The sequence below is a fragment of the Stegostoma tigrinum genome, chromosome 15 (assembly GCF_030684315.1).
Source record: "Stegostoma tigrinum isolate sSteTig4 chromosome 15, sSteTig4.hap1, whole genome shotgun sequence".
Taxonomy (NCBI): Eukaryota; Metazoa; Chordata; class Chondrichthyes; order Orectolobiformes; family Stegostomatidae; genus Stegostoma; species Stegostoma tigrinum.
Window position 1 is genome coordinate 13,626,670 of NC_081368.1, and position 22,581 is coordinate 13,649,250.

The window sequence follows — 22,581 nt, forward strand, 5'->3', positions numbered from 1 at the left end:
CAAGCCGCACCCCCAGCTACCTACTAACCTCATCCCACCTCCTTGACCTGTCCGTCTTCCCTGGACTGACCTATCCCCTCCCTACCTCCCCACCTACACTCTCTCCACCTATCTTCTTTACTCTCCATCTTCGGTCCGCCTCCCCCTCTCTCCCTATTTATTCCAGTTCCCTCTCCCCATCCCCCTGTCTGATGAAGGGTCTAGGCCCGAAACGTCAGCTTTTGTGCTCCTGAGATGCTGCTTGGCCTGCTGTGTTCATCCAGCCTCACATTTTATTATCTTGGAATTCTCCAGCATCTGCAGTTCCCATTATCTCTGATACTATTTTATCCAGTATTGCCTTGCCCATGTCATAATATGGTGGCATAGCGGGCTGTTTTGATTTTACGACTTTACGAGGGAGGGGAGAAAAAAGATGTGCTGTCTTCAGAGGCTGTCCTTTACCCAATGAGGACAATCCCTCGGAAGACAGTGTAGTCCCTTCCTTCCTAACCATGTGTACTTCCAAGCTCCCTCATCCCCTTCTCTCTGAAGTGGGCAAATGCCTCACCTCCAAAACCTGAGATCTGCCTCACTCAAGGATCCATTGGGCCTTCATTGTGGCCCTCTCTGAAGTTCTGTTAGTGCCCACTACCAAGCCTTGGCACTACCTTACCAACCTGTTGGACTGCCAGTCCTTCCTCCGCAGTGAGGAACCACATTTGCTATCCTCCAGTCATCTGGCACTATTCCTGTAGACAATGACGAGTATGTAATGACCTCTATCCATTGCTTTTCTGTGTCCCCTTTGTTCCCTTAAGGAGCACGACTGTTGTTGTTCATGGCAATCCTATATGAGAAGCATTGTTGTGGAAAGGCCACCAACATCATCAAAGACCCATTGAACACGGGCAATACTACTCTACACCCTCTTCTGTCAGGCAGAAGACACTTGCACACACAGGCAAGCAGGTTAAAGAGCAGCTTCTTCCCTGTCATTATTAAACTGATGAATGGACTCTCTAACTTCAAATAATGCTGGTCGTGTTAACATTGATCTTGTCTACTGCACAGCCTGTGTGCTGTAACAAAACTTTCTTTTACACCCTATAATCCATATGTCTTTGCTTACTATGGGTCTGCCTGTACTGCTCATAAACAAACAATCTTCACTGCACTTAGATACACATGACAATGAATCAAATCAAAGAGGTAGCAAGAACTGCTGATGCTGGAGTCAGAGATAACACAGTGTGGAGCTGGAGGAACACAGCAGGCCAGGCAGCATCAGAGAAGCAGGAAAGTCGATGTCAGGAGCCTTCTTCATAAATCAAATCAAATTTCTTCATCCTAAGACTTGGTGGTACAGACTTGCTGAGCCAGGGGACTCAAGCCATACTGTATGATGCCATGATTCTGTGTTTTGATGCAGTTACAGGACCTGTTTTGCTCTGAAATGTTGATCAGCCTAACTTTCAGAAATCTTCAGTTTGTATTGGATTGCTGGTAGTCACAGTTTAAAGCTAGTTAAAGGAGAAATGCCTCATTTAAAGTAAATTCATCAATTATCAGGAATGAGGAGAAATTACTTCTGTCAAAGGGCCATGAATCTGTCAAATTCACTACCCCAGAATGCGTAGATGCCAGGACATTGAATCAATTTAAAGAATAGATCGACAGACACTTAATTAGTAGCAGGTTAAAGGGCTATGGGAAGTGGGCAAGAAAGTGGAGTTGAGGTCAAGATGAGCTCAGCCATGACTGTATTGATTGGGAGAGCAGAATTGAGGGGCTGAATAGCCTACTCTTGTTCCCGAGTTCTTATGCTCTTGATTCAGAATCTTGTATGAGCAGCTTTACCAAGTTTAAACATTGTGAAAGGATTTCAAGGTTCACAGTCAAACTTTACACAGTGAACAATAGAAAATCATCAGGCAGTCAAATATATTTGGAGATTTTTATTGCCTCTGAAATTAATTTGGAGCATCTGAAAATGATGCAGGAAGTTAAATTGTTTGGCACAAACTGTCTGCAATTTTTCATTTGCTTTCAGGATGATAGTAAATACAGATAATTTCACCAAACATTTATACAGTTTGATGCACCTAATTATGTAATATGTGTAAACATTATATTATAAGTGATCCTTCATCTTGCAATCTGTTAACCTTGTAGTAATTGGAAGTACTTTTTGGAATCAATTTGCTTTTATAATGTCTTTTAAGTTTTGTCTTCACAAAAATAATTGTTCCAAGGTACTAATGCCAGCCACATTGAGCTGAGCTTTCCAAGGCTTAACAAGTGGACTGATCCCACATCCGTGTTGCCACCTCTTCCTGCAGGTGTTGAACAGGCATCAGACTGTAAATAGGCTTGAAGTAGACATTCCAATCTTATCGGAGAGGTGATCCCAACTCCAAGAGCTACTGGCCAATCAAATGAACAGGAACATTTTTTGTTCCTGCAGCGCCACCAGGAAAGGTGGCCATTGCTGGGACTTCAAGAAATCCATTGAAGAAGCACTGGCAGGAACCCAGCAGTACAAGTGGTTCTGGAGTTGTGTTAGTGTTAGCCTAAGAGGCCTTTCAGTATTGGGGTTGGGGTCCTCCAATAGGCACAGGCTGCTAAGGGGGAGACATTCCTTTCCCTATAACCTTGCCTGCCCATAATGCTCCAGGGTTTTTTTAATTCATTCATGGAATGTGGGTATTATTGGCTAGTCCAGCACTTATTGCCCATCCCTAATAGCCCAGAAGGCAGTTAATAGTCAACTACATTGCTCTGGGTCTGGAATTACACGTAGGCCAGACCAGGTAAAGAGAACAACTTCCTTCCCCAAAAGGAATTTAGTGAACCAGATGGGTTTTTCTGAAAATTGACAATGGTTTCATTGTCATCATTAGACTCTTGACTCCACATTTTTATTGAATTCAAATTCCACTATCGGCCATCAAGTGATTCAAAGTAAGGGCCCCAGAAAATTATCTGCATCTTTGGGACAATAGCTTAGCAATAATAGCATTAGGCCATTGCCTCCCCCTGAATCACTTGGATGCATGGTGTGAGACTTACGCATTGTGAGATAAATGCCATTATCAGTGGGAAGAGATTCATAAGGCGCCATTAATTGGTCTGTGGTGAACAGGCTGCCTAACACCCACCCTATGATAGCTAAGATTCTTGTGGAACAGGAGGGGCCCTATAGATGACAGCCATGGCACCACAGCCCTGGCATCCAACTTTAGAACCCCTCATTTTCCCAGCTCAGATCTTCTAGATCTTGTGGATAGTACACATTGCTGTGACTGAGCGTCGGTGGTGGAGGGAGACAATGCTTGTGGATATGGTGTTAATCAAGTGGGCTGCTTTGTGCTAGATGGTGTCAAGCTTTGTGAGTGTTGCTGGAGCTGCACTCTGCCAGGCGAGTGGGTAATATTCCATCACACTCCAGACTTATGCTTGTTGCTGGTGGACAGGCTTTGCAGATTGAGGAAAGGAGTTACTTGCCACAGTATTCCTAACCTCTGGCAGCTTTGATAGCAACTGCATTTTTGTGGTGAGTCCAGTTGAGTTACTGGTCAATGGTAACCCCAAGAATGTTGATGTGGGGATTTCAATGGTCACACCATCGAATGTGAAGCGGTGGTGGTGAGAATGTCACTTTTGGTGATGATCAAAGCCTCATACTTGTGTGATGCAATTGTTTTATTGTTTAATTTCATTGTCACAACTTGTCCATATGCACTTTACACCAGCAGCTACTGTAGCATCTTCAGCTACAAGATAAACAGCAGAAATTCACCAAAGATCCTCACACATCAACTTCCAAACCTACAATCACTTCCATCAAGAAGGACAAGGGCAACAGACACAAGGCAACACCACCACCTTCAACTTCCCTCCATGCCACTCATTATTTCAGCTTTGAAACAGATCATCATTCCTCAGTATTGCTGGGTTAAAATACTTGATACTTGAACTCCCTCCCTAAAAGTGTTGTGGGCCTACCTACAGCACATGGACTGTGGCAGTTCAAGAAATCTGCTCACCACCATCTTTTCAAGGGCAACAAGGGATAGGCAATAAATGTTGGCCAGACAGCAACATCTACATCCCATGTTCCACAAAAAATTAAAGTCTGGTTATTTTTGGATTGTCACTTTGCTGAAGCTGCTGGATTGTTGCGAAGCTCGGCTGGTTCACTAATGTCCTTTGAGGATTGGAAAGGCTCCTCAAGATAGCCGTTTAAATAGTTTCAAAGTAAAGTGAATGTTGTGTGACCACTGGAACCCCTAGAAAGCAACTGAAGGTTAAAGGGGCAGTAGCCTTTTACCAATTACCATGAGTTAATGGTGATTAACATGATCCAACATATTTCAGAACCCATGCCACCTGAATCCAAATTGAAAATGCAAATCCTCCCTGTCCCCAAAAGTACAAGTTTAGCCTATGCTCCCTATTATTTCTAATAATTCTTCAGTCGGGACTAGGGGTTACTTTTACAACTTTCTCATCACGGGCCAGTCACAAGATCTCTCAAAGTTTCACGACTCAGAACAGATCCAAACTGAACCTAGTCAGCAGCGATCATCTAGTTCACGCTCAGTAAGGGTTGAATGTCAAAGTTAGAAAAACATTTGAATGGAAGTTTAAAATTTGCATTCTGCTTGCTCCGGGCAGATGCTTAAAGCTTCTTTTTGCATCTGCACTCCAGGAAAATTTTCATATTTGGTTAATGTTGAAGGAAAGGTGGAAGGGAGCTTGGGTGGGAGCTATAAAGCATGCTTTATTGGAATTTGTAGTGGCTGATTTAATTTTATTCTTGAGATTCTGGGATTGTGTTACAAAGTGTAACAGCCATGGCTTGTCAGTTCAAATCAGACTCTGTTGGGATAGGGTGACTGCAAAAGTGAAATGACAGTTTCATAATGAGGCATTTTCCTACCGTTTTTGTGAAAATGGCAAACTGCAGCCCTGGTGATTTTGCTCAGTTCACCGCCATTGGAAATGAGCTGATCTTACAACCCTGCCTGAAATAGTATTAAGAACGTCTAACAACATATGACATGCACAGACTGGGCACAGGCTGCTCCTTGCTGAATTAGTACATTTTGTCTCCACTCTACAAACAAAAACTAGGCACAGCATAAAGCACAACAAGTTCAATGCTGAAGTGGCCTGTAATACCTGTTAGTACCATCAGGTTTAACTCCTGGTTTGAATTACCTGCATAAGTGGAAACAATGTGGAGAACCAATCCCATTATGTACAACTGGAAAATGCAAATCATACAATCAACATATATAGTAATATGCAAATTGAATGTCTCACTTCAACACTACTTTTCTCAAGCTGTCTTACTTGGATGGCCTGGTGGCTCAGTGATTAGCACTACTACCTCAGAGCAGCAGGGGCCCTGGTCCAATTCCAACCTTAGGCAACTGTCTGTGGGGTGTTTGCATGTTCTGTCTGTGTAGATTTTGTCCCACAATCCAAAGATGTGCAGGTTTAGGTGTATTGGCTATTCTAAATTGCTCATAGTGTCCAGGGACATGCAGACTATATGAGTTACCACGGGCAATGCAGGCAAGAGTGTTTGACGGATGGGATGCAGTTTGGAGAGCTGGTACAGGAATTCTATGATCATAGCCACATAACTGGATGTCAGGTATAATTGCATGATTCATCAGTTAACACTAAAGTTCACAGTAACAACCTCAAACTGAACTGGAGCCAAATCCGCCCTCAAATTCAACTGAACAAAGCCATGCTCTCAAGTTTCAAATTTTGCCTTTTACAAAACAAAATGCAAGTTGATCCATGTTCAAGCTTAACAAAAATGATTTATGCAATAAACACAAAATGCTGGAGTAACTCAGCAGGGCTTCATTTCAAGATAATAAAATGTGAGGCTGGATGAACACAGCAGGCCAAGCAGCATCTCAGGAGCACAAAAGCTGACGTTTCGGGCCTAGACCCTTCATCAGAGAGGGGGATGGGGGGAGGGAACTGGAATAAATAGGGAGAGAGGGGGAGGCGGACCGAAGATGGAGAGTAAAGAAGATAGGTGGAGAAGGTGTGGGTGGGGAGGTAGGGAGGGGATAGGTCAGTCCAGGGAAGACGGACAGGTCAAGGAGGTGGGATGAGGTTAGTAGGTAGCTGGGGGTGCGGCTTGGGGTGGGAGGAAGGGATGGGTGAGAGGAAGAACCGGTTAGGGAGGCAGAGACAGGTTGGACTGGTTTTGGGATGCAGTGGGTGGGGGGGAAGAGCTGGGCTGGTTGTGTGGTGCAGTGGGGGGAGGGGATGAACTGGGCTGGTTTAGGGATGCAGTGGGGGAAGGGGAGATTTTGAAACTGGTGAAGTCCACATTGATACCATATGGCTGCAGGGTTCCCAGGCGGAATATGAGTTGCTGTTCCTGCAACCTTCGGGTGGCATCATTGTGGCAGTGCAGGAGGCCCATGATGGACATGTCATCAAGAGAATGGGAGGGGGAGTGGAAATGGTTTGCGACTGGGAGGTGCAGTTGTTTGGGAACCCTGCAGCCATATGGTATCAATGTGGACTTCACCAGTTTCAAAATCTCCCCTTCCCCCACTGCATCCCTAAACCAGCCCAGTTCATCCCCTCCCCCCACTGCACCACACAACCAGCCCAGCTCTTCCCCCCCACCCACTGCATCCCAAAACCAGTCCAACCTGTCTCTGCCTCCCTAACCGGTTCTTCCTCTCACCCATCCCTTCCTCCCACCCCAAGCCGCACCCCCAGCTACCTACTAACCTCATCCCACCTCCTTGACCTGTCCGTCTTCCCTGGACTGACCTATCCCCTCCCTACCTCCCCACCCACACCTTCTCCACCTATCTTCTTTACTCTCCATCTTCGGTCCGCCTCCCCCTCTCTCCCTATTTATTCCAGTTCCCTCCCCCCATCCCCCTCTCTGATGAAGGGTCTAGGCCCGAAATGTCAGCTTTTGTGCTCCTGAGATGCTGCTTGGCCTGCTGTGTTCATCCAGCCTCACATTTTATTATCTTGGAATCTCCAGCATCTGCAGTTCCCATTATCTCAGGGCTTCATTTCAGCTATTTATTTCTGAAGGTGTGTCATCCCCAACTCAAAATGTTCACTCTGTCTGTCTGCTCACAGATGCTGCCAGGCCACCTGAGTTTCTCCAGCATTCTCTGTCTTTGTTTCAGATTTCCAGCCTCGACAGTATTTAGCCTTTGTACAAAGATGACTATGCCTTTGTCTTTCCAGAATGGAAAACCAGTTGAACTTGTTAATAACATCTACTTGATCTGAAGCAGCTTGCATGCTCCAAAATGGAGGTTTAGTACATTCATTCCTCAGTATGACTGTTTTTATCCTTGTTTTTAATATTGATTAATTTTAGTTTTTAAATCTTAACTAGACACAGTGAAATTCTAGTTTTCCTTCCCACTGCAATGCCCAACCTCATTATCATTGCACAACCAAAAGCCCTGCAGCATATATTGTTTCGTGTAGTTTTCTAGACCAAATCTTATGTCACTTATCAGGTCAAATTTTAGGCATTGTTAGGATTTTGTCTGTATCCTGTTTGGCCATATTTAAAAACTTTATAAAAAGACTGTGCATCTTTTCTGTAATGCTGTAGCATTTTCAGAACAACTGGGTATGTTTTCAGTTATGTCTTTTAACCAAAATACCTCTGCATAAGACATGTGCTCAAGTGCTAATGTGCGTACGCCAGTGTCGTCTGTCAAATAACATAAAATTGCAAGTCAACAACTTACCTTTAATATGCTTTGGTCTTTGGTGTTGAGTAGCTCTTTTCAGAGCAAATTTACTTCTTGCCCGATCTCTCTGATCTACATGCAGAAAAGAAAACATGTGACAAATGATATGTAAATTTGATAATTTCCTGCTCAGTGCTACAAACCTGTGACAGAAGCGTTTAAGCTGCTGTTTTAATTTTCTGTGGCAGTTGTGTGTCAATAAGTTCATAATTGAACTGCTAAAGTACTAAAGCTATTACTGTCTTTGCTGCTTAGCAGAAGACAAGTTAAGGTTTGGTGATAATGGGAACTGCAGATGCTGGAGAATCCAAGATAATAAAATGTGAGGCTGGATGGACAGAACAGGCCCAGCAGCATCTCAGGAGCACAAAAGCTGACATTTTGGGCCTAGACCCTTCATCAGAGAGGTTTGGTGACTTGCTCTACACAGTCATGATGTGGAGATGCTGGTGTGGGACTGGGGTGGACAAAGTCAGAAGTCACACGGCACCAGGTTATAGTCCAACAGGGTTATTTGAAATCACAAGCTTTTGATGTGCTGTTCCTTCATCAGGTGAAGCACCTCACTGAACAAAGAAGCAGTGGTTTGAAAGCTTCTGATTTCAAGTAAACCTGTTGGAATATAATCTGAGATAGCAGGAACCTGGTGTCGCGCAACTTCTGACTTTGCTCTATATAAAGCAGAGACGGATTGTCATAGCTGCATTTAAGATCATAAAACACTTATATTGTGTAATCAGAGATAATGGGAACTGCAGATGCTGGAGAATCCAAGATAATAAAATGTGAGGCTGGATGAACACAGCAGGCCAAGCAGCATCTCAAAACCAGTCCAACCTGTCTCTGCCTCCCTAACTTGTTCTTCCTCTCACCCATCCCTTCCTCCCACCACAAGCCACACCCCCATCTACCTACTAACCTCATCCCACCTCCTTGACCTATCCGTCTTCCCTGGACTGACCTATCTCCTCCCTACCTCCCCACCTATACTCTCTCCACCTATCTTCTTTTCTCTCCATCTTCGGTCTGCCTCCCCCTCTCTCCCTATTTATTCCAGAACCCTCACCCCATCCCCCTCTCTGATGAAGGGTCTAGGCCCGAAACGTCAGCTTTTGTCCTCCTGAGATGCTGCTTGGCCTGCTGTGTTCATCCAGCCTCACATTTTATTATATTGTGTAATGTCTTGTGGTCAACACATCAGTGTTACCTTCCAGAGACACGCTGTGGATCACTGTATCACAGCATGTGACTTGAGACTATAAACGCCTCATACTCCAGCTTAACTTGGATCACTTGAAGCGTGACACTCTACTGGAAGCACGTTCCTTTGATGTAACCTGATAGTTCAATTTAAGACATTTACACACTTGAGGAGTATAATGTTCATACAAAATAGTTGTTGTAATTAATATCTTTTGGATTCTTCAATACCACATCAGGCAAGCTCAGTTTTCTTATTTTAGTGGTGACTCATAAACTTTTCACTGTACTCAAATGAGCACATATAACAATGAAGCTAATTCTTGTATTCACCTTCTTACAACACTGCTATATCAGGAAAGATACCATGTCTGAGGCAAACTCATGCCAGTTAAGATAGAGTAAATGAGGAACAACTGTTTCCAATAGCTGAAGGATCAGTAATAGATCTCACAGATTTCAGATGTTTGAGTGAGGAACCAGAAGGGACATGAGGGAAGTCAGTTTTACAAGAAAACAACCTAGGGATTGGAGTTCATTACCTGATAGAGTAACAGGCACAGGTTGAATGGTTGCCCTTTGAAAAGAAATTGGGTAAATACTTGAAGGAAAACCAAAACCTGAGGTTGTACGTTGACTTTAAATAATGTAAAACATCTCCATGTGCATCATGGGATTGATTACGAGATAAAATTTGACATACAGAGATGAGATAACAGATGACAGGAGCTTCGGCAGGTTTTGAGCAGCTCAAAAGTAAAAAGCAGGAGAGGAGAGGGGAAGAATTCTGGAGCCAAAATGCTTTGGCAGCTGACCACATGATGTGTCCATATGGGAGCAGCAGAAGTTCAGAATGCATGAGAGGATGCTATTGAAGAAATGCAGACATCTCAGATAGCCATAGGGCAACAAAGGAACAGAGAACTAGGTAGGGCTGGCCCAAGAGAAGGATTTGAAAGCCTTGATGTAAATTTTAAAATTACAGTGTAACAAGATCCCATGATCAGCACTAGGATAGAAAGCTAGTCAATCTACATTGATGTTAGTGATTGACAGACGAATGTCAGTCAGAACAGTGGTAGAACCAGTACATCTATAGATGTACTGGTTCCTCTGACACTTCTGCCATCTACAATCCGACCCCACCACCCAAGACATTTTTCCATCCCCACCCCTGTCTGCTTTCCGGAGAGACCACTCTCTCCGTGACTCCCTTGTTCGCTCCACACTGCCCTCCAACCCCACCACACCCGGCACCTTCCCCTGCAACCGCAGGAAATGCTACACTTGCCCCTACACCTCCTCCCTCACCCCTATCCCAGGCCCCAAGATGACATTCCACATTAAGCAGAGGTTCACCTGCACATCTGCCAATGTGGTGTAGGCATCCACTGTACCCGGTGTGGCTTCCTCTACATTGGGGAAACCAAGCGCAGGCTTGGGGACCGCTTTGCAGGACACCTCCGCTCAGTTCGCAACAAACAACTGCACCTCCCAGTCGCAAACCATTTCCACTCCCCCTCCCATTCTTTAGATGACATGTCCATCATGGGCCTCCTGCAGTGCCACAATGATGCCACCCGAAGGTTGCAGGAACAGCAACTCATATTCCGCTTGGGAACCCTGCAGCCTAATGCTTTTAATGTGGACTTCACCAGCTTCAAAATCTCCCCTTCCCCCTCCGCATCCCAAAACCAGCCCAGTTCGTCCCCTCCCCCCACTGCATCCCAAAACCAGTCCAACCTGTCTCTGCCTCCCTAACCTGTTCTTCCTCTCACCCATCCCTTCCTCCCACCCCAAGCCGCATCTCCATCTCCTACCTACTAACCTCATCCCACCTCCTTGACTTGTCCGTCTTCCCTGGACTGACCTATCCCCTCCCTATGTCCCCACCTATACTCTCCTCTCCACCTATCTTCTTTTATCTCCGTCTTCGGTCCGCCTCCCCCTCTATCCCTATTTATTCCAGTACCCTCACCCCATCCCCCTCTCTGATGAAGGGTCTAGGCCCGAAACGTCAGCTTTTGTGCTCCTGAGATGCTGCTTGGCCTGCTGTGTTCATCCAGCCTCACATTTTATTATCTTGGATTCTCCAGCATCTGCAGTTCCCATTATCTCTCATCGATAGATCTGTTGCATCTACTTGAACAAGCAGCTGTGGTTTTAGTCTAATGATTCATCTGAAAGACAGTACTCTTTCATAACTGTACTACAATATGAATCACCTACTGCCCTACACTGAAACATGAAGCCAGAATTCTTTGAACTTGTGGTAGGAATCAGAACCGCAGAACTGTGTCAACACAGAAACTGTAAATGTGGGGACATGATATCATTTACACTTTCAAATATGATTTTTATGGACTTTATTTCACAAGAATGCAATTGTACGTTTAAGCACCATTATGTTTTCCCTCTAATCTGGTCAATATATGTTTTGACACCATGCAATTAAATAATAATTCTTAAATTGGAGCCTTGAATAATTAAATGCCATTCACTACAACAGCATAGTGGTTATGTTACTAGACTAACAAGAAATGTTCCCTGTAAGCTGGGTGACCATGCAACAGCAGGGAAACACCATACATGCGTCATTAGCCTTCACTGTATGTCATCTAATCTTCTTTAAACATACTGCGCGTAAATCTCAGATGTCCACAGAAGATTAACAAAAATTAGAGAGGACATTGCCAGCAAATTAGAAGCTTTGACTACTAATCCAGGGAGCAGTCAATTAGTAACATAGAAACATAGAAGGCTGGACCAACTGGAGGCCATTTGGCCCTTTGAACCTGCTCTACCATTCTTCACGATCATGGCTCAATAGCCTAATCCAGCTTTCTCCCCATAACTTCTGACCCCATTTGCCCCGAGGGCTATATTGGATCGATTCAATGGCTTGGCGTCAACTACTTCCTGTGGTAATGAATTCCACAGGCTCACTACTCTTTGGGTGAAGCAATGTCTCCTCATATCCATACTAAAACACCTACCCGAATTCTCATAATGCGACAATACGAAATAAAAACTGAAAGAACTGCGGATGCTGTAAATCAGGAACAAAAACAGAGTTGCTGGAAAAGCTCAGCAGGTCTGGCAGCATCAGTGAAGGAGAAAACAGAGTTAACGTTTCAGGCCTGGTGACCCTTCCTCATTGGTCCTGAGGAAGGGTCAGCGGACCCAAAGTGTTACTCTGACTTTTTTTCTTCATAGATGCTGCCAGACCTGCTGAGCTTTTCCAGCAACTTCTGTTTTTGTTCTTCATAATGTGACCCCTGGTTCTGGAAATACCTTCCATTTGGAACATTTCTGAAAAAGGGTCCTGGCCCGAAACGTCAGGTTTCCTGCTCCTCTGATGCTGCCTGACCTGCTTTGTTCCTCTAGCTCCACACTGTGTTATATTGAGAACATTCTCCCTGCATCTAACCTGTCCAGTCCTGCTCAAATTTCATAAGTCTCTATGATATCTTCCCTCATTCGTCTGAACTCTAGCAAAAACAATCCCAACCTAGCCAATCTCTACAATCCCAACCTAGTCAATCTCAATCTCTACAATCCCAATTTAGTAATACAGAATTTGAGAATTCCGTGAGAAGAAGGACATGTTTTATATTCATCAGGACAATTCTCAAGAAATACCAAAGTGGCAAGGAAGTGTCATTTATACTGTATGAGAGGAGAGGGATGATTGGTTGGTAAGTGAACGCTGATTGGTGGAGGTGTTGCCCTGAAGTTGTCAGATTGTAAAGTCTCAAATGGTTCCACGATTGATCTTTAGGCAATAAAAATATTTAACTACTTCAATTCCACATCCAATTTGGCTAATTCTTGACTGACCTGAGAAATAGCTGAGCAAGGAGGCCAGGTGCTCCCCATCAGAGAATATAAAGCAAGACAGCACGGGGACGGGCTCGTCGGCCCATTATCTCCATGCAGACCGTGTTACTATTCTAAACTAATAATATCTGCCTGCACATGGTCAGCATTCATCATATTCGTTGCCTGTTCATGTTTCTGGCTAAGTGCATCTTAAACTTATCAGTTGTATCTGCTTTATTCACCTCCCTCGACAGCGCAATCCAGGCACCTACCATCCTCTGTGTAAAAAAAAGCTCCTTGCACACCTGCTTCAAACCTTTCCCCTATCACCTGAAACATATGCCCCTAGTCTTTGACATTTCAACTCTGGGAAAGGGACCCAAACTATTCCCCCCATTCACGCCTCTCATAATTTTATATACCTCTATCAGGTCGCCCCTCTGCCACTGATGCGCTAGCAAAAACAAACATTGGTCATCATCATTAGGGAGGGGCAATAAATTACAAACTTGTCCCCATGACACCGCATTCCAAGAATGTATTTGAAAACATTCATAATGTTTAATTGCCCCATTGGCTGTTGGTAATAAGAAGTGAAATACTGCAACATTCTTTCTTGAAACACATCTTCAAGCCTAAATCTTTGAAGTGCAGCTTCCACATGCAGGACAAATATCATTTCTAACTGACCAATGTCTGAAACATTATCACTTTCTTAGCTGAGATAATGGGAACTGCAGATGCTGGAGAATTCCAAGATAATAAAATGTGAGGCTGGATGAACACAGCAGGCCCAGCAGCATCTCAGGAGCACAAAAGCTGACGTTTCGGGCCTAGAACATCCCCCTCTCTGATGAAGGGTCTAGGCCCGAAACATCAGCTTTTGTGCTCCTGAGATGCTGCTTGGCCTGCTGTGTTCATCCAGCCTCACATTTTATTATCACTTCCTTAGCTGGTCAGATTCACTGTGACAATGATCTCTCTAGCTGGGCTGGAGAAGAGCCGCGACTCATTGAGTTTGAATGTGCCATATAAGAAATTTGTAAAACAAATGAAACACCTTGCAGTACACTCTGCCAGGATGGAGACAGAACGTTTTAAAGGCGTGGTATTTATCTTTAACTCACCAGAGAAAAAGTATACATTTTGAGTTGCGCAACTTCATAGAACCCCTACAGCATAGAAGCAGACCATTCTGCCCATCGATTCCACACCAACCCTCTGAACAAGACCCATATACCTACGTTGTATTTCCCATGGCTAATCCACCTAGTCTGCACATTCCTGGACACTATGAGCAATTTAGAGCATAGCTAATCTACCTCACCGGCATATCTTGGGCCTGTTGGAGGAAATCCATGCAGACATGGGGAGAATGTGTAAACTCCACACAGGCAGTGGCCTAAGGATAGTATTGAACCCAGGTCCCTGGTGCTGTGAGGCAGTAAGTGCTAACCATTGAGTCACCATGCCATGCTCGCAAGCAATTAGCAAGCACCTCAGAAAAGAAGAGGACAGAGAATAACACAGGCTGTTGTAGTAAAGGGAGGACCATAGGCTTACTCTCTGATTAGAGAGAAAGAGACAGAGACAAAGAGAAATGACTGGTGGTGAGTTTAACCTGAGGGTCATCATGAAGGCTGGACCTTCATGTTGACCTATATGCATCATTATTAACCTAAATGAAAGTTTTAGAAAATTCTAACAAAATTCAGAAAATGCTGCAAATACTCAATAGGCCCAGCAGCAGCTTCAGAAAGAGAGAGAGAGTTAACATTTCAGCTTGAAAATCTTTCATTATGACAAAAGATCATGACTGGAAACATTAGGTGGAATTTTCTCAGCTGAGAGGAGATGGGTTTAAATGCAAGTGCTGGTTAAGTTTCCAAATTGATGCCAGGTTATGATCCCTAAATCATTCTGTCTTCTTCTGGCTTTCCCTACCGCACGATTAAAAATAAGAGACAGTGCAGTTCTGAAAAAGTCACACCTGACTCGAAATGTTAACACTTTGTCTCCACAGATACTGCCAGACTTGTGAGTTTCTCCAGCATTCTCTGTGCTCACATTAAAAACAAAAGGGTCACCCCTTTGGATTTTTTTTTACTTAGGTGTGATGGAAATTAAAATTATAGGGGCAGACAAAGGGTTAAATCTCACAATGATCAAGATGTACTGATTTATGGAGTGTTACAATAATCAATAGAATGCTGTACATTAATAGAATGAAATGCTTGAGCATATGTTGAGGAAGTGTAGAATAATGGTAGTACACTTAGATTAGCTATTAATGGCAGCTTAATTGCTTGTGGCAGATGTAATAATAAATTAGAAACTTGGATACAGGCACAAAATGGCTTCTCGATGCAAGTTAGCAACAAAATGGCTTCTGGGCTGCAAACTGTTTACTAATTCTGCTAAAGCTACATAATTCACTAACCCTCAGGCCGCTGCAAAGAAAGATAGTAGACAATGAGCTTTTCAAAATACAGCAGTAACCTGATAAGATAGAGAAGCACTAACCGCTCTGACTGACCTTCAAGTGCAGGTGCAATGGCTCTTTGTCGTGAGATAGAAATGATCTAAGAGCAGTGACATAAGTTGTTTACCAATTAATACCATGGGGCATGCTGATAATCTGAAGAAAATAGGTTAGCAAAAAGACATAAAAAATAACGAGCCTCGAGGATTGGGGGCAATCGGGAAACCATTTTCTGATTGTCACAGCTTTTGTTTGCAAATAAAAGTTTAACTTCCTGAAGAATTCTCCGCGTCTCCTGGTAGTTTCTCCACTACAGGTGCTTATGGTAGTTAATTAGGAACTGCTTGACATTAGAAGCAGTAAGAAACGGGAGTCATCAAGCCATAGAGGTATCTCCTAGATTCTCAAATGTAGTGCCGGAGATGTCTTTGTACGGAAGATGAAAAGGATGAGGATGATAATTTTCCTGCGACTGGCCAACAGACTACCTAAACAGATGCTGTGAAGTCAATGGTAGAAGATAGTCATGATAGTAAATACAATGAGTTTCGCCTGAGGTCCTTGATTGTGATACTATAGACCTTTAACAACTGTTCATGGATGGAAAAAAAATCAACAAAGGGAAACTGTTACACATGGAAAGAAACACCAATAATTCTTCCTGAAATAAACTGTTACCTGCAATAAAAGAAGACAAGGAGAAACTGTTATAAAAACAATGTGCTCATTAGCCATCCCTTGGAAGAAGGAGTTGAAGCAACATAAACATGCTGTTCAAAAACTGAAGTTGCTGGAAAAGCTCAGCTGGTGTGGCAGCATCTGTGAAGAAAAATCAGAATTAACGTTTCGGGTCTGGTGCAGGAAGAGTCACCGGACTTGAAAAGTTAACTGTGATTTCTCTTCAAGGATGCCGCCAGACCTGCTGAGCTTTTCCAGCAACTTCTGTTTTTATTTCTGATTTACAGTATCTGGAGTTCTTTTGGTTTTTCAAAACAAGCTGTCTCCAGGGAGAGAGGAGGTAACATTGCTTGACAAATCGGCAATTAAGACTACCTGCAGAAGGAATGTCCTTTGGTAATAGGGTTAATTGCAGGAAAAGTTGTGTTTTAAAACAGACAGCTAGCATCAAACTTGACAAGGGACTGGAAAGTTATTCTGACAAAAGGCAAGCTACAGTCTTGAGGACTCCAAAATGGCAATCAATATTTTGAATGAAATAATGTCATCAATAATGTCACATCATTGGCCCTGGAGGTCAAAATACTGTATAAGAAGGCAACTTTAGAACTCTCCCTTCGGAGAACTCCCAAGAACAGCACTGCATAAGGATCAAACCCTGGACACTTCCAGAACAGACACTGTTGGTGGAGCCTGAGATGACAAGATGTAGAGCTGGATGAACACAGCCGGCCAAGCAGCATCAGAGGAGCAGGAAGCCTGACGTTTCGGGCTTAGGCCCTTGCGGCATTTCTGATGAAGGGCCTAGGCCCGAAACATCAGCCTTCCTGTTCCTCTGATGCTGCTTGGCCTGCTGTGTTCATCCAGCTCCACTCCTTGTTATCGCAAATTCTCCAGCATCTGCAGTTCCTATTATTGCTGTTGGTGGAATCCTGGCCAGATTCCATCATTAATCGGATAATAACCAAGTTGAGTTGTGAGGTTGAACTTGCTTACTTCAGGAAGTTTATTTTGTTTGCAATGTGCAATAAAGTCTAAATCATTATTTCGATACTTGATTGTCCATTAGACTTCTTAATAAATAACAAAGTTAAAGGTAAAATGTGATGATTTACCCACAGAATAGACTGTTGGAAAAAAATTAATGACCTCACGTGAGTGGTCAGGTCAAGGTTAGCGAATGCATCTTCAAATGTCATCTGCCACCAATCACATTAGCAACTTCACACACTTTTACGTGCACCAGGACCCACAAATAATTCATCATAACCTCAAAAAAACCAACATTTATAAGCTCCATTTCAATTCCTAATATTTATCACTGCTGCAAGCCTCACAGCTGCAATTTATAACTTCCTCATATGTTCCTTATTACACTCTGGTACACCACATTATGCAAACCATTACAGCCTGCTAACACTTCACTTACAGGTGACTAAGAACTGCTGCCTGTCCATTTAGTGATGCTGGAAGCCAAATAGATGCCAACGACTCAACCTGTCGCTCACAGCCACAAACTCCAATATCAGCACTCGATGTACCATTGAGGAAGCATGAAGCCAGGTTCTGCATGCACTGAGTTGGTGGACATATTTGGGCTGGAACCATGTCAGTAGGAATGATAATGTGGGTGCCAAGTCTCTGAAAGGCAAGGTGGCAAACATGTTCTGCTACAAATAGTCCAGAGTAAGGACTTAAATGGTGGGTGTTGGGTGGGGGGTCACGTTGGAGGACACAGCTGAAGGTCACGCACACAGACATACTTGACACATTGATGGCCAGCCAGAGAGCCATTTGTCACTGTAAAAGAGCACGTAGGAATCCATCACCAAATTAGCCACAGGGCTCTGTGTAGCGCTTGGAGAATAGCCTTTCCAGCAGAGAAATGGAGGCCAGCTTCACAAGAACACTCACCCTGCTGCTTTGAACTAGATAGTGTCAAGCTCCTTGAGTGTTGTACACAAAAAGCAGGACAAATCCAACCTGGCCAATTACTGCCCCATCAGTCTACTCTCGATCATCAGTAAAGTGATGAAAGGTGTCATCACCAGTGTTATCAAGCAACTCCTGCTCAACAATAACCTGTTCGCTGATGCCCAGTTTGGGTTTGGCCAAAACTACTCAGCAACTGACCTCATTACAGCCTTGTTTCAAACATGGACAAAAGAGCTGAATTCCAGAAGTGAGGTGAGAGTGACAGACTATGAATAGGGTGGCTAGTAACTCAACTTCTCATTCCCCCAAGACTGCATTCAACTGAGTGTGGCATCAAGTAGCCCTTGCAAAACTGGAGTCAATGGGTATCGGGGGGCAAACTTTCCACTGGCCACAATCAAGCCTGGCACATAAGACGATCGCTGTTCTTGTTGGAGGTTTGCTATATCAGTTCCAGGACATCTCTGCAGGAGTTCCTCAGGGTACTGTCTTTGGCCCAAACATCTTCAGCTGCTTCATCAATGACCTTCCCTCCACTGCAAAGTCAGAAGTGGAGGTGTTCAATGATGATTACACAATATTCAGCACCATCTGTGACTCCTCAGTTACTGAAGCAGTCCTGAAGCAATCCATGTCCAAATTTAGCAAGATCTGGACAATATCCAGGCTTGGACTGCCAAATGGCAAGTAACGTTCATGCCACACAAATGCCAGACAATGACCATTAGCAAAAACAGACAACCTATCCACCACCCCTTGGCATTTAATGTGTTACAATCACTGTATCCCCTCTATCAACATCCTTGTGGTTACCACTGATCAGAAACTCAAATAGACTCACCACATAAACACTGTTGCTACAAGAGCAAGTCAGAGACTATGAATAGGGTGGCTAGTAACTCAACTTCTCATTCCCCCAAGCCTTTCCACCATCTACAAGGCACATATCAGAAATGTAATGGAATACTCCCACTTGTCTGGATGAGTGCAGCTCCAACAACACTTAAGAAACTTGACACAATCCAGGACAAAACAGACCACATGATTGGCACCACATGCACAAGTACCCACTCGTTCCATAACTGATACTTTAGTGGCAGCAGTGTGTACAATCTACAAAATGCTCTGTAGAAATTCGCCAAAGATCACCTTCCAAACTATGACCACTTGTATCTAGAAGAACAAGGGCAGCTGTTACATGGGAAATCCATCATCTGCAATTTCTCCTCCAAGCCACTCACCATTGTGACTCAGAAATATATTGCCATTCCTTCATTGTCAATGGGTCAAAATCCTGGAATTCCCGCCCTAAAGCATTGTGGGTCAACCTACAGCATGTGGATTGCAGCGGTTCGAGAAGGCAACTCACCACCGCCTTCTGAAGAGCAAGTAGGGATGGGCAATAAACCCTGGCCCAGCCATCAACTAGCATGTCCCATGTGAGTGAATAAATAAAAATCATGGTGGCAGACAGTAAAGCAAATCTACAAAGTGAGATAACAAAGTGTAGAGCTGGATGAACACCGCTGGCCAAGCAGCAAAGAAATCTGATGAAGGGTTTAGGCCCAAAACGTCAGCTTTCCTGCCATTAAGGTGCTGCTTGGCCTGCTGTATTCATCCAGCTCTACACCTTGTTATCTTGGATTCTCCAGCATCTGCAGTTCCTACAATGCAAATCTACAAAGTGATTTGTCAAGAATGAAAAATTAGTCACAGGATGTGCCAGCTTACACCTATTGTTCCTCATGGCCTCAAGAACCAGATTGGTACCACCTCTCCAGCTGAATATAACATTACATGACAAAATTCTCCCATCTTAATAAAACAGAGGATTTTGTAAGTCATCGACACCACCATAGGGGATTGGCTTGTTATATGTTAAGGTTTAAATAAGGAATACATAAGCTTGATTAGATTTGGTTCCCCTTTTAAACTCTTAAAGTCGCACCCAAGATATCCACACCTATCTATCACATATGGCACCCTATGTCACAGTAATGTATAAAAGTCCCAGTTGTAATATATATCTGATGCACAACAAGCACAAAATTGTTACTTGGTGGTTCTGAAAGTGAATGTTTCTGAAATGATAGGCAACTTGCCAGACTTTTCTGTCTTGTTTTCATCACAACAAGAGCAACAACATCAAGCTTCAAACAATACCAAGAAGTAAGGAGTGTTATTTGGTTGGTAAGTCATTTCGATTGGCCAAGGCATTGTCATGTAGAAGAATTGTCAAAACACAGATCTAGACTCTGGTAATTCAAAATCGCTACAAGGCTTGAACACATTCCTTTTGTTTGCAGAGTCCAAGTTCCTCCTCCTCTTGCTCGCAGAAATGAGCTATGTTATGATCTTGACTGATTGTCATAACTTAGTTCTTCGTGTGGCTATTAGCACACTTGAGATTGTTCATCAAGTGCTGCACAATTGTGGACTGATTGAGTAAACTGTCCATAATGAGAAATTTAAGTTACATGCCGTTTGAATAATCAGGCAACCATTGAGACTCACACCCTATATACTGTCATTGCACTGGCACCGTTTGGATGCTGCTATCAGCCCAAAAGTACATCTGTTGAACACACAAATTAATAATGCCATTTTTTTTTCTGAAGAAGGGTCCAGACCTGAAACGTCGGCTTTCCTGCTCCTCTGAAGCAGGCTGGCCTACTGTGTTCATTCGGCTATACACGTTGTTATCTCTGAACAATGTTATGTTTGAATTCCAGTTCTGTTGTGAACTACAGCTTAAACTGTTGCAATTGTTTAAAATTTGGCATTCTTGCATTTGTCCTGATTGGTGCAAGGCAAAACCTTTGGAACCATCTTCCCCTTTTCAGCAGCATACAGGTCAAATTAGGAAGTAATTTACATGGAAACTGCAACTACATTAGGCCAATTCTTCATGATAAGATAGGCCATGGAACAACAATATTAACAGCCTGTATTTTTGGCTTGGCAGGTCACACCAAGCAGACTTTGAAAAGGAATACTCTGGCTTGGATTCAGAGCCTGGTGCACATGACCCAGTAACCTACTTTCAGACGTCACAGTCTAAGGTACGAGAACATTTATTTCTCACTGATATTAAGTTGCTGCGTCATCCTTTGCTTCGCTTCTTATGCCAGAAATTTTACATAAGGTGAAGTGTCAGTGGGGTTTCATTGGAAACTGATCATATAACCATGCAGAGGTTTGTACAGGCTGCAAAGTAAATGAGAGGCCAGAGAAGGCCTTAAGTTAGCAAGATCACTGTATTAACTTGTCAATTCTAATCAGCATCTGACAGCAGATGTCAATTATTTTAAAGGAATATGTGTTTGCCAGATGATTTACAAAGGATTGGATTGTTGTTAAAATTCATAACCGGCTCCAAGAGTCACTTATTCTAGCTGAAGGGAAGTTTGATTTTCATTACACAACCTAATACTTTTGCAGTAAGTTCAACTCCCACTGCTGTATTAGTAACCTTATGTTTTGATCACTGATAGCACAGGAACCAGAAAAATGTATTTTTCGAACAAAGGCTGATTAAGTAATCTGAACACTAGCAGCCATTCTTGTCAAAATGCCAAGCTCATTTTAGAGAAATAAAGAAACAACTGCAACCAGTTTAAAAGCAGGTCTAGGCCATTCAGCCTGTTACGGTTGCATAGCTTGATCATTGCTGATCTGTACCCCAAATCTCTTTCCCTGCCTTTGCTACTGATTGCTTGAAACCTTCGCCCTGTAGAAATCGATCAATATCAGTCTTGAAAAACTGCAATTATTCCCACTATAAATACACTTTGAGTGAAAGACTTACAGCTCTCTGTGCATTAAATGTGTTGTGTGATATGTGTTATTTGTTGTATTGTTTAACATATTTACTTGGGCAAGTGTTTCAGTTAAAATGATATATTTGCAGAGATTTGTTTGCTGATTGCAAACTTTGTACATAGAATGTAGAACATAGAACAGTACAGCACAGTACAAGCCCTTCGGCCCACGATGTTGCGCCGAACTTTTACCCGAATCTTAAGATCTATCAAATCTCCACCCCCACCTTATACTATCATCTAATAGCAGCTTAAATGCCCCTAATGAGGCCGACTCCACTACCCTTTCCAGCAATGTATTCCACGCCCCTACCACTCTCTGAGTAAAGAACCTACCTCTAACGTCTCCCCTATATCCACCTCCACTTACTTTAAAACTATGCCCCCTCGTAATAGCTACCTCCACCCAGGAAAATGTCTCAGGCTGTCCAATCTATCTATAACTCCGATCATTTTGTACACCTCTATCAAGTCACCTCTCATCCTTCATTGTTCTGAACAGAAAAGCTCTAGCTCTTTCAATGTTTCCTCATAAGACCTTCCCTCTATTCCAGGCAGCATCCTGGTAAATCTCTTCTGCACCTTTTCCACTGCTTCCATATCTTTCCTGTAATGAGGCGACCAGAACTGGACACAATACTCCAGACGTGGCCAAACCAGGCTTTTGTGGAGCTGGAGCATAACTTTACGGCTCTTGAACTCAATCTATCTATTAATGAAAGCTGACACACCATACGCTTCCTTAACAACTCTATCCACCTGGGTGGCAGCTTTCAGGGGAAACAAATTTCAACGTATGTGTGTGATCTCTCTTAAGAAATATCTGTCCTTATTATTTTAAAAAATCAGCTTCTCCCTTGTTTCAGAGCACCTTTGAATATTTTAC

At 43.3% G+C, this 22,581-nt stretch overlaps 1 protein-coding gene across 1 annotated transcript in view; it reads right to left on the reverse strand.

Moving 5' to 3' along the window:
* The window catches only part of npas2 (neuronal PAS domain protein 2), a 219,486-nt gene that overhangs the window by 179,704 nt on the left and 17,201 nt on the right, over positions 1 to 22,581 (reverse strand). The window contains exon 2 of the mRNA XM_059651271.1: positions 7,755 to 7,829. The gene's annotated coding sequence lies outside the window, so the exon portion shown is untranslated. The remainder of the gene's footprint in view (positions 1 to 7,754; positions 7,830 to 22,581) is intronic.